Here is a 15870-nt window from a genome sequence, read left to right on the forward strand (position 1 = left end):
ACCACATCACAATTGGATGAAAGATTATAGGATTCTGCACAAGGGCTTAACCCCCAAGTTGTGACTAGTGCTATGGGGAAGGTGAAACCTGCAGAGCAGGGAAAATTCCTTCTCGGCTCCAAATATGGCAACTGCCAAAAGACAATGGCAAAGCCCAGCTAGCTGAAAAGAAATGGTTTGAGCAGTAATCAGCTATTAATGAAAGGGGAAGGTTGGGAGAAGCTCCTGGCCAACTAAATGCTGTGCTGAGTGGTCGGCTGGGCTAAGTAGATGGCCATGCCCCCCCCCAAGGGCTGCCTCCAATTGGCTCATTTGAAGGATGGGTTACGCAGGAACCTATGAGCCTCTGTGGGGGCCAGAGGAGACGGGGAAACAATCTAAAATGGTGACGCGCATCTGGGGGAGAGAGGAGACACCATTCCAGAAACATATGACTGTCCACTAATGGACACAGAATGCAGGACTTCACGGATCTTGACCTGCTCTGAGTTGGACCTGAATAGGTGGGTAAACACCTCTAACATCCTTACCGCTGTCAAATCATCCTTTGAATAAGGAGAACATAGACTTATATATGGGGGAGGAGAGGTTGTAAATTTCATGGGAAGAGGAAATACTATAAACTGAAAACAGATTACATATTTTATGACTCCCCCCCCCCCCAGTATTGATGGAAGGCATCTACATTTTGCACTATGTTACATTTCTGAAAATCAATTTTTCCAAAATTGCTCAAAGATTTCATTTAGTTTTAATTACTTTTGGTTAGTGACCACTGTTACATTCTCTTTCATGTTCTATACTACTAATCTAGCTTCCCTCCTTCTGAGATCAAAGTGATGCTAGCCGTTTTGGTCCTACAGATATAAAGATATGTGTTCAGTGATGTGATTATCTTTTATTGGATCAACTAGCAGCATCAAATTTCACTGAACTTTTCATCAAACAAAATTAGCATGTCAGTTTTAGATTATGGTCTCTAAAGCTTCTCTTCAGACAAAATAATGGCACAGGCAGCAGTGTGAATTTTGGTAACAACCCATTAAAAAGAAAGCTAGCTATCTAAACACAGCTCAATGCATCTCCACCTTTGGATAAGTCCAATATCTTGTCTTAGTTATATTCACTGAAATTAGAGCTCCCTCATCTGAAATTGTAAATATCTGGAAGAAAATAAAATAGGAATAAAAATAGGAATAAAAATAGGAAACTGCTTTGGATTTACTCGTTATATCAAACAGGTAACTATAAATATGTATAGCTTGTTTTGAAGACACTTAAATTCAGTTAGCCACATTGCTACGGCAATTTACAATTTAAAAAACCCTAATGAATTCTTTTCAGCATGCTAGGGCAGAGTTTTCCTAACTGGATTTTATACGTAGTTTTGACTAATGTACAACTTTTTGCAAGCAATTTCTCTTAATTTTTTTAATTAAATTTATATACTGCCCTTCATTCAAAGATCGCAGGGCAGTTCACAAGGTAAAAACACATAATAAAAGCACAAATAAATAGAACAAAAACAAAACAAAACAAAACAATAACCCCCTCCCACAAACACATTTAAAAGACTGTAGAATATTAATCAGCTGGTTGAAGAGGAAGATTTTGCACCAGATGAACCTCACTGGAGAGAGCATTCCATAAACAGGGAGCCACCACAGAAAAGGCCCTTTCTCATGTTGCCACCCTCCAGACCTCTTGTGGAAGAGGAACATGAAGAAGGGCCTCAGTTGATGAACTCAGAGTCTGGGTCAGTTTACACAAGGAGAGGTACTCGAGTTATTATGGTCCTAGGCATTGGGGCATTTGCGTAATTGTTTTCGCTTTATATTTTAAATGCACATTTCCCCCTAAAATATGCATTTTTGTAACCGTTGGTTTGAGAAGTGCACATCACAAAATCTGGAGAAGTACAAATTTTGAAGGACAGCTGAGTTTCACTTGTAGACAAATGGAGGTGTTTTTGTGAAGAAGTAAAAAAGATTCATCTTCTTCCACAGTTATTTCATATTTTTGATTGGTGGAGCAAGAGTCTCTCTTCTGCTCTTTCCTACCATTAAATAATAAAGCGGTGACTGAATGGTGTATATTCTTGCCTAATCTTCTCTTCTCTTTGGTGATCACTTGTAGCCGAGTAAGATTGTCTTCCATAGATGTGGTTTTAACAATTAGTCCGTAAGTGACTGTGGAGGCCAATTCTGGACCGACACGTCCTTCCTCAGTGGGGATATTGGTTTCCAGGCAGAAGCTGATCACGGTGTGGGTTTGCCAAGCATGCCTTCCTCTTAGCACATGTCTCCTTTGCGTTCTGAGTTCGAGTGTCTTCAAAGCCCATGTCACCTTTGATAGAGGCTGTTCATGTGAAGCGCTCGCAGGCCAGTGTCAGTGTTTCCCAGTTGTCAGTGTTTATACTACATTTTTAAAGATTTGCCTTGAGACAGTCTTTCAACCTCTTTTTTTTCTTTCTTGCCTAATACATATATATTTAAATGCAGCTCCACAATGCCATTTTCAGTGTTAGGCTTTGCAAGACTCCAGAAGGCATTCCAGTGTAATGCTATCTAGAATGCTGCATGTAGTGTTCTGGAGATTGTCTGTTTTCTGTTGTAGCATATCAAAGTAGATTTTTAAATCTTTTAACTTTTCAGAAAACCCTCCACTGCTGTACTTTAACAACAATAAACCCAGCTTTTCAGCACTCCACAGGCAGCATTTTGGACAGCCTCGCTTCTTGCAAAACCCATGGATCTTTAGAAATATGGAGATATAGGGAACGCAGAGCTGAATAGTAAAGCACAGAAACAGCAGAGCTACAAAGCAACACAAGGCTTTGTGGGGGCCATGATCCAACTCACAGTAGGTGGCTGACTGACATCACATTTGACTTGGGAAGCGTCACTCGAATTCTCATTCTTTGGTCCTCTCAAAGAGCTGATGTACACCCCTAGTAACCATAGTATCTGAAAACATTAGTCAGGAAAGAAACAGGGTTGCTACAGGCAGTACAGGCTCATGAAACTGTTAGAATTAATGAAAGCTAATTTTGCTTTTTCTTAAGAAACAAAACAAAACAGATTTCTGAGCCAGATTTAATTTTATGCCCAATTTTAAAGGTCAGTTTGCTTATGAGCAAGCGTGCTAACAGGAATACATAAGGTGACTCTTGAAGTGTGGGTGGTGAAAACTGCTACTGCTAAAGGAGGTGTTCTGCATACTGCAATGATGTTTCAACTCAGTGTTCACAAAGAGAAGTAAAATGCTAATACACATCTTTACCACAATGCAACTTCAACAAGCCAGACTGCAAATATCAGTTAAAATTAACGATCAAGCATCAGTGCACAAAATTAATATGCAGACTGGACCCAATTAATATTTGAAAATTTAAATGGATCCCACTGATGAGCCTCTTAAAGAAGTACTGCTTTGCTTTATGAAATGTTTAGAGCAATTGTCAAGCAGCACACCACAGCACACTGCATTGCACAGGGAGTCTGTTTTGTGGCTGACATGGTGTGGTCACGAAGGGTGAGTGAATGCCACCTAAGATTTTCAGGCAAGGTGTTGTTGGAGAGTAATTTTCTGTGGCAGTCACTACCGGAAAAAGCATAATGATGGTATAAGGGCAGGTCTTAAACAGAGGAATCCTTCCTCCTGGAGTACTGGAAAAGGCCACAACCAAAAGACCTGTGGGACTGAGCCCCAGGAAATAGAAAGAAGCTCTTCCAGAAGATGGCTGGAGATACTCAGGTGAAGTACAACCAGCTCTCCTTTCCCTTATGTGAGAGAAAAGTGAAGCAAATCTATCATTCTGTTTGATACCAGGACAAGGAGGAGCTCAAGGCAAGAAGTTTAGTCTGTGTATGCAAAACTTTCTTGGCTGTGGTCCCCAGCTTTGCATCCACAGGGGTGGTCTTTATAGGGGGCAGCAGCAGGGCCCCCAGCACCTCACCGGCACCAGGCATCACAAACCCCTGGGTTGCCCTACAAACCTGACCAGGGGGAGGGGCACCAAAAGCACTTCTTGCTCAGGGCCCTATCTATCCTATGAATGTTCAGCACACTGAATCGTCCTCTAGATTTCAACCATAGTTTATACTGCACTTGCATGTTTTCAAAGTAAGCTAGAATTGGAACACAGCTAAACAATTTTCTTGCAATACACTGTGTGGCTTTTGGTGGGGAACAAGCTCTTCCTCCACTTCTTTGTAATGCCATATATTTCTACAAAATAATTATATGCCTTGGGAACATCCATTCATTTCAACTGAAGTAAAAAAGTCCACCATATCAAATGCAGACTGAAAGTTCCAAGCCTTTTAAAGAAGAGAAGGCTGATCACTATGTCTGCCTCATTAAGGGCAACTCTTGACAATGCATAAATCATGGGTAGGCAAACTAAGGCCCGAGGGCCAGATCAGGCCCAATTGCCTTCTGGATCCGGTCCGCGGACAGTCCGGGAATAGTCGCATGGATCGCCAGCGTGCATGTTCTTTACCTCTCCATCACAAGGCAGTGGCGGCAGCACCTCCTCCCTCCCTCCTCCTGGCTTCTCCCTGCCCTGCCTAGAGGAGGAAGGGGGCTGGGCTTTGTTGGTGCCAGCAGCAGCAGCAGTGCTTGAGCGGCTGCCATTTTAAGCAGCTCCTCTCTGGAGCCCTTTCGCACACCGCTTATCGTCCCTCTGCCGCTGCCAGCCCTGCCGCTGGCAAGACACAGGTAAGCAGCCACCGGGGCTCGTGGTGCTCTTGCATCATTTCCCCCCAAAAAAGATACAATCTGGCCCCCCACAAGGTCTGAGGGACAGTGGACAGGCCCCCTGCTGAACAAGTTTGTTGACCCTCGGCATAAATGAATGTATTGCTTGGGTAGGGTGTACTGCATATGAAACTTAATAAGAATGTACCACTGGACAAGTTACTATAGTTATATGTTGTTCTTGTAATTACACGAAAACCAATTTAAAATATTTGGATATTTTTTTTAAAAAAAAATGTTATAGTCCTCTTCCTGTGCCTAATTTTGCTTTACAAGATGACTAACTGGGTCCTCTACCCATACCCCATCAATTTGACAACAAGTTTATTTCTAACTGTACTCAATAACGCTTTTCTCTGACATAAGATCAACAAATCTGAGATATGCATGGAAGCAAAACGTGACTAAGTGTTACCTTGCTTACCTAAGAGCAGAGGAGCGTACATTTCTACATTTCTACACCTGGTAATTTGTGAGATAGCTGAGATGGCATCTCGGAGGAATAAGTTGTGACAAGACATTCCGTTTAAAGTGCCATTAAACAACACTGACATTGGGAGGGTCAAGCTCAAAGCATTTCACAAGGCTAATAGACAAAGTATATACAAATCTGCAACACAAGCAACAGTATCTGAAGACAAGGTAGACTGTGTGCAGTTATATAATGGAGAAAAGCCAGAGATGCCTGTCATTAGATAATATTTGCTTATTGAGGCTAGACTCTCGTGAAAGAGGCACCTATCATTTCAGACTTTTAGCTACAGTGTGCCATTTCCACACATGGCTCTAAACATCATTTCTGGGCAGTTCTTAGGGAACAGCCTTATAGAGTCTAATCTAGCTACCTATAGAAAAACATTAGTGCTTCACATCTTTCTTCACCTGCTGAAACACCAAAGCTTTATTCTCCCTACATAAAACTGCTACTCCAGGGAGCAAGCAAATCAGGGATAAACCGTGTGCATAATACTTGAAAGAAGTGCTTGATTAAAATGTACTCAACTGCTTTATTGCTGTTTTGGCTTTTTTAGGATACGTTTATAAAATTGTCACTTGGCTGCTTTTCTGTATGGATACAGCTGCTCAACAAACATCTTTCTTATGTGCATAGGAGCCAACTCCTAGGGACTGTGGGGTCTTCACCTCCCCTAAAATAGTTCTGTTGGCTCAAGTGACAAAATGTCCCATGCAGGCCCTGACATGTAGTGCGGTGTATTGTAGCAGACATTTGACAATGGTAAAGCATCTCTTGATGGGATTTACAAAGGTGTTGCTAGTTGTTTTCTCAATGTTAATGTAACATTCTGTTATATGGCATTCTGTAATTTTTCTTTTAGAAAAGCATATTTATTTTCCATTTCAGATTATGCACAGATCCCGATTATCCAAGTTCACCTGCAATCACAGCATAGAACGATGTCGTTGTAATTAGAGGTTCCATTCATCCAAATGCACTGGAATGGTGCCCAGGGACATTCTACCCAGATTACACATTACAGGAAAATCTGTAGTTCAAGTGGTAGTCTAATGGTTCATTAGATAAGGAACGGCTACTGCAGGTGGGAGAAATTGGGAGCAGAGAAGTGTCACGATGGCACTTCATCCTTCTCTACATTGCCATTTGTCTACTCTGAATAGTCTTCATAGGATATTATCTTTATGGGGTTTTGGCTGAATATGGGAAAATACACAAAAAGAAAGTTTGTACAGCAGGGTGGGATCTGGAGCAGCAGAACAGTGTGGGGAGGGAATTAAGCAGCATCCTGACACTTCTCTGCTACTGCAAATGATTTTACCTCATCAAAATGAACTGTTAGCCTACTGTTTTTTTATTTGTGCATTGCATGTAGTTTGCAGCTGAGTTAGGTCAAGTTGTGCAGTAGTTAAATGAGGTAATAAAAATAAGGCTGTACGGTACCTAGCTTTTGAGGTGCTTCATAAATTATAATCATCGTTCATTACCACCACTGTGAACAGCAGAGAATCAATAGAGACTGCTTCACTAAGGGGTTGTCACCATTACCGAGTGAAGCATTCTAGACCATGAAACTTTGGGTTGCCTTCACATGCACTTTTATCTGCATGGCTACTTTCAACCACTGCAGTTGCTTCCATTTCAGAGCAGATATGATAAACTCATGTGGCTCTATCGCATGCCAATGACCTAACTTTGGGACGTGAATCATTCGTGTGCTTGCTATGCTCCAACAGACAAAAAAGAAAAAAGCACCCAAATGTCATTGGCAGAGAGCCTAGTTTATACAGACTCAGACCAGAGCGAGCACAACTGAAACAACGGTGCCAGTAAAGGCAATCTAAGCCAACTCCCCAGACCTGATTTTTTGAGCTTAGACCTTATAGCGCAGGCAACATGGGCTGTGTGAGTCATTTACTCTGAAAACCAATACATGTTGAGAGAAAAAGCTGAATAAATCCATGTGCTTTGACCACCATATCAGACCTAGCTTGATCTCATTGCTAATAAAGATGATGCAGCCTATCTCAGTATGCAGTGCTTATTTGTGATCAGAGATATCACATGCTGGGATCTGTAATCTTTTGCTGATTGTTCCTTCATATTAAAAATAAAATAAAATAGGGCAGCTGTACTTCATTTTTCTTTCAATCTCTCAGGGTCCAGGGAAGTTGCCAACACCGCCCACAGTCAAGCAAAGATCTGGCACTCCAACAATACACCATGTGAAATACACAGGCATGCTGATACCACCCACAAAGGGGAAGGCGTATTTACATCCGTTCCTGTGAATACATCACTACTGGAAGCAACAAGAAATAGATCAAAAGAGAGGCTGCAGCACAGATAAACAGCTCTTCAGTTTGAGCCTCAATAGCTCAAAGAAAAAGAAAAGGGAAAAACCTATCCCGACTGTCAGCGGGGAGGGGGGTACTGAGGAAAGGAAATAAGAAGTGCGGCACAGCTTTGGGAACTCCCAAGGAAATGGGGAAGGTTGCAGGACTAACAGCATTCTGTAGTTAACAAAGATGAGTTATTTATAGGGAGGATATAACATAACAAGGAGATTTAGGCATTGTAGTGCACAGTTTGATGCACTAATGATGGCATATATGCATATTAATTCATAAATAACTATACAACTTTTAGAAGACACCCGACGGCAGCCCTGTATGAGGAGGGTTTTAATGTTCTATTATGTTTTATTAATTTATTTTTATTAGACACGGACCACAGAAGCCACATGACACATGAGTCAAAAACCTATTTTTAGCTGCCTCAACCAAGTTGGGATAGCTCTGCTGAGGATTTTGTTAAAATTACAGGGTCAAAGTAAATATGTCTGAAGCCATATTATAAACAATTTATGCAAGAGAAGTGACTGTTGAACGTATGTTTGAAGCAAATAATGATAGCAAACACTGGTAAGGGTGTTGCCATCAAATCTGGCCTTAAAGCAAAATGTTCAAGTCAAGTTCCTGGTTGGGTGAAATAGCTTGATTTCAAGGGAAGTGGGGTAGGGGGAAGTGGGGGAGGTCTTATAACAGGGATAGCCAACATGGTGCTCGCTAGATGTTTTTGCACTAAAACTCCCATCATCCCTAAATGCTACCTCTGCTGGCCTGGGATGATGGGAGTTATAGTCTCCAACTCAGAAGGCACAATTTTGGCTACCCCTGTTCTGTAAGGATGGTGATAATCCTAAAGATGGGTGGAATACATATTCTTAAAGATGCCATCATTCTATATCTGAAAGTAAATTTGGAAAACTTCCAAAGAATGCTGAGTGATTCAAAATTTGCATTTCTCAAAGCAATTTTGCACACTTCCATTTGATGGAGCCAACAGTGCTTCAGTTGCTTACACCTCAGTACAGTTATGAAAGCCTAAGCGTTGTTATATCTGTGGGTTCTATTGAACAGTTAATGTGCTTAGCATTGCAACCATATTGAATAAGAAAACAGTCATGTAATTATCTTTACCCTATAAACAGCTGCCCAGAAAGTATAGTAAATAAATAAGGCAGTGCAGTAAATAGAAGGTCTTCTGGAAACAATCATTTTGTTCTAAAAGAGTACTGATGCTTGATTTCAAAGGTTCAATTGATATGAGAGGTTTTTGATATATGGGTGTGCATTTACCACACCTCAACAGCTAACATTATTAACACACACACACACACACACACACACACACACACACGGGGGACACTGAGGCAGCCATTGGCTAGCCTAGCCTTCCAAAGTCCAGAACAGACCACTCAATGTGTTAAGCCAGGAGAGGAGTAGTTAACTTCATGAGATGGTTTCTTTCATTAAAATCTTCTCCCACCCAATCACACAAGGCATGAAGGAGAGTTATACGAAAGAGTGGCAAACTTTCTCTCAAATAAACTCATAATGCCCCTACACTTTTTTCTGATAGTTCCATAACTAAAGTGAGGCAGGAAGGTTATTGGAAGGGTACACTTGAGGACTTGATCGGGATCCCACAAAAATCTGAAAGTGCTATGGTCACACAAGGTCATAGGAAGAGAAATTTGCTAGAAGAAAATATATTGCAGGTAGGCCAGTCCGGTAACAGTAAATGCATGTTTTTCTGCTACTTTACTAGCGTGCTTGTCCTACAGTTGAAGGCAAACAATTATGGTTTTTAGTAGTGCCATGACATTTGAAAGAAGCTGTAACCAAGGTATTATTGTAAAGCATAGAAGCCTATATTTTGAAACGTTCATCTCTGAGTTAATGAATTCCTTCGGGGTAACTTGTTCTAAAAGGAATGACCCATTGAAAATAAATGGGTCACAAAGCTATTTCACATGCTATCTTTTCATTCTCTCAGCCATCCTCAAAACATTACAAGGTTCAGAAGCATATGAGTTCAGTGAACTTAATAATTCCATTTAAAAGGGAAAAAGTGTTTTCACACTTGTAAAATAAAGTTTTATCTATAAGACCTAGCCATTCTTAGAATTCAAGCCTTAAGCATCAATTTAGAAATGCTTCAGTACTATAATTTATTTTGCCTGTTGCAGGGAAATGCTTCCAATGACATTCAGAGAAATAGCAAGGTAGTGGATAGGAGTCTGAACATGTTTTAATCTCAAAATTGTTCATCTTCCACATTCTGCTACAGATGTAAAATATAGAGATTACATTTTATTTTGGGCTTGGACAATCAAAGATATAAAAGATCTGTTATTTAAACATCTAAACCAAATTCATAATTATTAAATCACCTTGAGTTATATTGTTTTATACAGAATCTGATGATATACACATCAGAAAAATGGGATTAAATGAAGTGGTTAATTTATCACCTTTACAGAATAAACTAATAGGTACCAAGTATATAAGTATATAAGTACTATGGGGATGTGGGTGGCGCTGTGGTCTAAACCACTTAGCCTCCTGGGTTTGCCGATCAGAAGGTTGGTGGTTCGAATCCCTGCAGTGGGGTGAGCTCCCGTTGCACAGTCCCAGCTCCTGCCAACCTAGCAGTTTAAAAGCATGCCAAAAAGTGCAAGTAAATAAATAGGTACCACTCTGGCGGGAAGGTAAACGTTTTCTCCGTGCGCTGCTCTGGTTTCGCCAGAAGCGGCTTAGTCATGCTGCCCACATGACCCAGAAAAACTGTCTGTGGACAAACGCCGGCTCCCTCAGCCTGTAAAGCAAGATGAGCGCCGCAACCTCAGAGTCGTTCGCGACTGGACTTAACTGTCAGGGGTCCCTTTACCGTTTTATATAAGTATACATCAAACCCAGAAACATTAACTTATCAAATTTGCTAATTACAAGACTTGTGTAAATTATACGATCCAGAGGAGGCTTCTGCCAATGGAAAGGAAGGTAGCTTTCGCAAATTCTTCCTTACATTTCCAGTCCAAACCCCCTGATCTCTCCCAGTGGCTTCATATAGATGTTAAAAAGCATGGGGGAGAGGACGGAACCCTGAGGCACCCCACAAGTGAGGGCCCAGGGGTCTGAACACTCATCCCCCCCACCACTTTCTGAACACGGCCTGAATATGATCACATGATGTGGCGTGCACATCATGTGATCATACTATACACACACTATTTGAATGGCAAGGCCCATCCCCTTCTAATATTTCATGGAGGGACAACAAAGGGATAGCCCCTAGGAGTTGGCTCCTATGACCAGACCAATGTGTGGTTCCCACATCCGCTGTAATTGATAACAAGTACTGTAACTTTTAAATCTGCCTCAGTTGTGATGTCTGATTCCTATACATACTCCTGTAACACTGGCATATGAATATGTATTTCTTGTAATACATCGTTATCGTTAAATGTGTATTGAGGACAGCCACTTTAGCAAAATACCATAAGACTGGAGATAACTCCCAGTTATTAAGCTCAGTGTGTTACTTTGTTTCCTGCTGTGTAATTTAGCAATTCCAAAATTTGTGAAAAAAATATCTACTTTGAGAAGCATATACTTCACATTTCCCGGTTTTGGACCAAATAATTAAAAACATTAAAAATTATGTTGCCACCACTGGGAGTTGCAGTTTCAAAGGTCTACTTATTCTGGACATCCAAGACTTTTAATCACCATCACCCCCAGATTAAGGAAACTGTTTGATGAACAGTTTTTCAAGACATTTGCAAATATTAAAAAGTGGTGGTTAGTATTACTCATTTTGCCCCCTTCTTATGAAAAACAATCTAGTTTTGAGAGCAGCTGTGTTAAGATAGTAGAACTATTAGCCACAGTTGCAAATGTAACACTAATTATTGGGGTGCCCAATGTGAGAGACCAGATGTCCCAGAGAGTTTTGAACCCCTGAATGGAAGACACGCGTAAGGGAAGTGATTGTTTATGCCCCAGGTGGAATGCCTGCATAATATTATTTTGTTCTGTTTCCTCACTTGGAGGGTTGAGATTTTTATGAGCGCCTATATGTGACTTGACTGTTGTGGGTTGGTGTGGGCTGGTGGCAAGATAAATGCCAGGTTTTCTTTTTACTTTATTTTTTTAGTGCCCAAATTCTGTTTGCACATGATTGTAGGCCACACAGCTAAGTATCTCATGTGGAAAATAATGAGTGTATTAAATAATAATAAACCCAGCCAGATGGGTGGTGTGGTATTAGTATTAGTATTAGTATTATTATTATTTGTACCCTGCAGGTAAACTCTTACAAGGCTGTATTGTTAGGAATTTCACCTGGGGATGAATCATAGTTTTGAATGTAGAAAGGTCCTAATTCAAATCAAAGGACATAAGGTAGCAAGCCTGAGAAACATTTTGATACAAGATCTGAATAACCTTAGGCAGACAGAGTTGACATTGCTGGATTGAACATAAGAAGCTAATTTATAGTAAATCATAATGTTGATGTATCAAGCCAAGTTCTGTCCACCGCACTCTTACTGGCATCAGCTATCCTGGATTTTAAGAGTCATTTTCAGCTATATTGCCTGGGACACTTTAGCTAAGCATTTTGCATACATGATATGTGCTCTGTCCACTGATCTTCGGCCAAGTGCACTACTGGCCTGGCTTGGTTAAGGATGCTTGGGGTCTTCTTTATGCTGAGTCAAACCATTGTTCCATGAAGTTCAGTACTGTCTACACTAATCTGTGGTGACAATTCAGGGTTTCAGGCAGGGGTCCTTCCAAGCCCTACCTGAAGATGTCAGAGATTGAACTTTGGCTTCATATTGTGCCTACTGACACAAACTGCAACCATCCACTCAAACAAGAGGCAAGGGAAAGTTGAACAAACTAAGGTAAATTCATTAAGATCCAGTGTTTTACTATCCAGCAAATCATGCATTTTCAGTCAGAATACCATTAGTTTGCCAAGACTATTATTGTTACTGCATTACTAAGCACATTTGTGAGGATGTAACAGTCACACCTTGACTAGGTCTAGAAAATTACACTAATGAGTCTTGCAGTGATTTATTAAGGCAGCCTGGAAGGTGATTTAGTAATTTGCTTATAAATAACGCTTCATGACACTTGTTTTATAGATCAGAGAAGTGTGTCAAATTCTGTATACCTTCCAAAGAGCAAAATACCAGAAAAGTCCATTACTTTCCACAAAGATGGATAAGGTCTCTTAACTGTGCAGGTGTTGGAGCCAGCACACATAACAATTTTTACAGAATGCCAGAATGATGCCCCTTAACAGTAGTGCTAATTATGACATTAATAAATGAAGCTCTGCTGGAAAAGATGAAAGAATGATCTAGCTTGCCATCCTGTTTCCCACAGTAGTCAGATACCTATGGGAAACCTATAAGAAAGATTTGAGAACAACAGACCTCTCCTGCTGATGTTCCCCAGAGATGGGTATTCAGAGGCATGCTACCTTTGATCTTTAAGGTAGCATCTACCTTGGAAACATATAGTCATAAATAGTAGCCACTGATATAGCCTTGTCCTCCACAAATTTGTAATGAGTTCCACAACTCTGTGCTATGTAAATAAGTGTCTCCTTTTCTTTTTCCTGAATCTCCCACCATTCAGGTTCATTGAATGATTCCAGGTTCTTTCTCAATGCAGAATGTGTGGCCACAAAGAATCATGGTCAGTGAGCGCATTACCATCACTTCCCACAAACCCATTAATCCATGAGGGTATTAATTAAGTCCTTTCATGACATTCTCCATGTATCACTTTGAAATTAAATATGATATCCTGAGAATCACATTGTATGATGATAATGATGATGAAGATGATTAGGCTGGAGTAATTGAAAGTCTGGAAGAAATCATAACATGTTGCTCCTTGGGAAAAAACCCTGGTTTTCTTTCTACTTTGCAGGAATCATTAGTCACTTTACAGCTTCTTTCTTAAGTTGGTAGTAGAGCTGTAATTAGATTGCACCTTCTCATTAGCATTCCCACTATGAAAGGTAATATTTTACATGTCAAATAATACATATGGATTAATATTTAGGGTTAAAAGCATGACAGTTTATTTCACATTTTAATGTATCCTACTTGGTATACGTATATTAGGTTAATGAAATATGACTTTAATTTCATGATTTTTAAAATTAATAGTCTCATTAGGAATTTGCTTAATCTGCAGACTTTTAGAACATTTTAAGGATGATTTTATTCATTACTAAAATGCCATAAAATTATATATATATATATCACAGACTATGAAGACCTGATAGATCAATTTTAAATCAATGCATGTTAAAAGTTTGCATTAGTTTTATCAAGTGTAAATATGTCAGTGACCTGAACAATGAATAATCTGCCCATAAACTAGTCACCGGCTAAATTTAATGAATATCAGTCAGAAGCTATATGTGCAGAACACTTATTTGTTTAAAGAGTCTTTGATGTTAATATCTCCTCTGTGGGACTTTGAACATTTATTTCTAAATGACTTTATCTTACTTAACCCTGGTCCATACACAATCTGACATGGTGCTTTACTTTGCATAGTAGACGAATAGAGTGCCTTCTTCATGCCTGAGGTCAGTTGTGTGGTGGACAGGGGAGTGATCCTCCATTGTGCACTAGAGCCACATGTACAATACGAACTGACCTTCATCTGAGGATCATAGAGCAGTTTACAGTATAAAAACACCGAAATAAGACATAACAACAAAAACTAGTGGTCATAATAACAAAAAACTAACAACAACAATTTATTAAAACAATACACACACAAACCCCACTTTAAGGCTATAGATCGTTTAATTAGCCAAAGTGCCCAGAAACTAATTGGCAGCCCACGGTCGGGCCAGGATTGGCATTATTTGCTCAAACTGTCTTGCCCCTGTGAGCCACCTGGCTGCTGAATTCTGCACCAACTGAACTTTCTGAACCATCTTCAGAGGCAGCCACATGCATAAAGCATTGAGGTTCCCAGGACATCAACAACAGAATTTAGGTAAGCCCTGTCCCAATTCGGGCATAGCTGGGCCACTAGCCAAAGCTGATGAAAGGCACTCCATGCCACAGTTCATCTGAGCCTCAAGCAACAACAAAGTATCCCAGGAGTACCCCCAAGCTATATGCCTGATCCTTCAGAGAGCGTGTAACCCCATCAAGAGAGCCAGTGTGGTGTAGTGGTTAAGAGCAGTGGACTATTAATCTGGTGAACCAGGTTTGATTCCCTGCTCCTCCCCATGCAGCTGCTGGGTGACCTTGGGCTAGTCACACTCCTTTGAAGTCTCTCAGCCTCACTCACCTCACAGAGTGTTTGTTGTGGGGGAGGAAGGGAAAGGAGATTGTTAGCTGCTTTGAGACTCCTTAGGGTAGTGATAAAGCAGGATATCAAATCCAAACTCTTCTTCTTCATCATCATCATCAAGAGCAGGCAACCTTCCATCCATCTGGTCTAGGAACCACTCACTAACAGTGCCTCAGTCTTATCTGGATTGAGCATCAGTTTGTTGGCTCTCATTCAGTCCATTACTAAGGCAAGGCAACGGTCCAGCAACAGTGTATTCATGTTATCAATTATTGCTGAGCTTAATTCTCTTTTTTATTTTTTAAAGGAAAGAATTTAATCCTATTTAAATTTCATTGGCTGCTCCAATAACAAATTGGTTAAAAATAATCTGGCATATAACTAGAAACAATATCTGAAGTATAGCAAAGGCAGTTCCTCTGTCTTTGGTTCTCCCTCCCTCTCTGCTTCTGAATTGCTCTGCCTATCTTGCAAAAAGAAAAGAAAAGAGGTATTCTCAGGTGAACTAGTTTTTGTGGAGTTTTCAAATAACTGGTCCTTTTGTAGCACCACATGCTGTTAATTGAAAGTATAATACCTATAAATAATTTCTCAAACTATAATTGGGCAAAATTATACCACATTCATACTCTGATGAAAGTGATAGTCAAGGATGACAGAAACAAGGATATTAGTGGATCAGTCACCACTACGTACTTAATGGCTGCATCCTGTGACACATCATATTTTACAACGCCTTGTGACTAGAAGCTGGAAGCGTAGCTTATGGATTTTAATGTACTCAGAAGACCCTAATCCACTTCTGGGCATGGCTTGCATGGTCAAGAACTGTAAATACTGAACATCAGCAAGTGAGTTTACAGATAGTGCACCAAGGAGTCAAGCTTCTCAAGGCCATTTACCTCCTGGCTGGAGAGAGAAAATTGAAATGAAAAAGGGAGA

General features: G+C 40.4%; 1 protein-coding gene across 2 annotated transcripts in view; it reads right to left on the reverse strand.

Moving 5' to 3' along the window:
- Positions 1-15870, reverse strand: part of CSMD1 (CUB and Sushi multiple domains 1) — a 920428-nt gene that overhangs the window by 878642 nt on the left and 25916 nt on the right. The window lies entirely within an intron of this gene.

Source organism: Podarcis tiliguerta, assembly GCF_965153285.1.
Source record: "Podarcis tiliguerta genome assembly, chromosome: 3".
NCBI classification, from domain to species: Eukaryota; Metazoa; Chordata; class Lepidosauria; order Squamata; family Lacertidae; genus Podarcis; species Podarcis tiliguerta.